Source organism: Antechinus flavipes, chromosome 6, assembly GCF_016432865.1.
Source record: "Antechinus flavipes isolate AdamAnt ecotype Samford, QLD, Australia chromosome 6, AdamAnt_v2, whole genome shotgun sequence".
NCBI lineage: Eukaryota > Metazoa > Chordata > Mammalia > Dasyuromorphia > Dasyuridae > Antechinus > Antechinus flavipes.
In genome coordinates, this window is record NC_067403.1 from 194586838 (window position 1) to 194589055 (window position 2218).

At 40.9% G+C, this 2218-nt stretch overlaps 1 protein-coding gene across 5 annotated transcripts in view; it reads right to left on the reverse strand.

Annotated features, from left to right (window-relative positions):
* The window catches only part of FAM193A (family with sequence similarity 193 member A), a 203132-nt gene that overhangs the window by 200631 nt on the left and 283 nt on the right, over positions 1-2218 (reverse strand). The window lies entirely within an intron of this gene.

A 2218-nucleotide genomic window follows, 5' to 3' on the forward strand; every position in this document is an offset into this window, starting at 1 on the left:
TTTCTATTGATCAAATTCTCGGACAGATTTTTTTTTACAGTTAAAATAAGACCAATTATGTAGTAGATGATAATGAATAAAAGACTTTCTCAATGCACCTCAGAGACACCATAAACTACCCTTAAAAATCTCAATGAGACAAGTGAATGTCTTGCTTTATGACATGTATCCAGAGGACATTTCTCTATTTAGGACACTGGGAATAAGAATCATTAATAGTTAACATGCCAAACCAATTTATCATCAGACTCCAAAATAATTTCAATTACTATAATGTATTTTTAAAACTTTCAAAATATTAAAGAGAATAATCACAATTAAGTTTAATATTTATTATAGCAACATGCCTGATTTTAATGAATATAGTACACTTTGCCACCTACATTCACCACAGAATGATTCCACTACAATATTTGCTAGTTCACATAAAACATTTTGTCTTGTGGATCTTAATAGCATCAGTTAAAGATTTGTGTTTACATTAATTTTTTCATTTGTCCTTAAGAATAAAACATCAATGTTGGAAGAATGATTGTAATGTTAAAAAAAAATTCTTCTGACTTTCAAAGAACAAACAAATGATCTATAATAACTATGCCAATTCCATAGCTGATCACATTAGTTTTATGAACGTGGGTACTGATAAACAGATTAAAAGTGGCAGCAATCATTGATTATCAGATTCATTATATACCAATCTTTAATTAAAAAAAAAATACAACTTCTTTTCCACCAAATTACTTTCCCTTCAAATACCTGGCTTAAAAAAACTAAACATATGCCCCAATAACTGAGATGAATTCAAACCAAAAACAATTTTAAAAGAAGTCCTTCAATCAGAGGATGAATAGCCCAAGCTGTTACCTCTGGATGAAGTACTTTGATAGGCAGTCAGCTCAACAATGACCAACTCAGAGGGGGGTAAAAAGGGGGTAGGGAACTGGAGATTCACTCTTCCAAACTACCCGACAGGTGCATGGAAAAAAAAAAAAAAAAGTGGATTATCTTAAGGAACTTTGCATTTCAAAATAAAGCACTATTCACAGATGAGCCACATCATGAGTACTCCAAAACTTCTTTCAAATATAATACATAACTCAAGTATAACTAGAGTAGAGAATGCTGCATGTAAGAGGCTTTCTCTATCAAGTATCAGAAATAAGTCAAGAATTATTTATGATCAGCATGTGTAGGTATAGGGAAAGATCTTAAAATTGGGAAGCCTGAAAAGCTTTATTATTCTATAAAACTTTTTAAAGTAAAAAATAAGTAAAGGAACTAGATCATCACGTCAAAAAGTTCTTTAACTACCTAGTGTCTACTGCTTTAACATTCTTTTCAGAGAAATGTACCAAATGATATTATGTCCAACTTTCAACCGCAGGTCCACCTGTCACTCTCTTCAGAAAATACAACTTCAGATACAACCCATAACCTCAGAAAATTTCTCAATGCCATTTGGTTGTCTTTTTTGACAACTATAAGGTTTTTTTTATTTTTAACAACCTCCTATTTCTAATGTGATTTAAGTGGCCCTGGACGCGGAAAAACCCGGCCAAGGCTTTAACCCTGGTCAATGATCTCCCCTTCCCCCCCATTAGTGTTCTCTGCCCAAGTGTACCTGTCCCTAAAGCAACCTTTAAAAAGGCAAAGGCTCCTTGATAATGCTCGAAGAGCAGCCCTCAGAGGATGATGCCTTCAGCCAGGTTCCAGTTATATCCCTCAGAGGGGCGGAGAGGCCTAACCCCTGGGCTTCCAGGAAAGGGGGGTGAGGGGAAGAGGTAAGAGAAAGGAGTGGGGCGGGGAAAGGGGAATCAGGCCTCCCGAGGCACGATGCTTCTCACCCAGGCAAGAGGGACAGGGGTAGGGACGCCCCCTCCCCTTCCTTACCACCCCCAAGTATCTGCAATGCTCGCTCCTCTCCAGTCTAGGGGGGAGGCAGCAGAGTTAACACACCCCTCTGGGGCTAGGGGCCAGAGAGCGTCTAGCGGGATCCCCTCCTTTCCCTTCGGTGCCGGGGCGGGGGCTGGGGGGAACCCGGGCGACGAGTAACACACCCCTTTCCCTTCTCGCGCTGAGGCCGGGTAGCCGCGATTTGCCTCTCGGTCCAGCCCCTCCCCATCCCCGGGGAGCCCGCTCCGCGGGAGGCGGGAGGGGTCCCACTCTCACCGCCCCACACACCCCTTTCCTCTTCCTCCTCCGACTCGCAGCCGCTTAC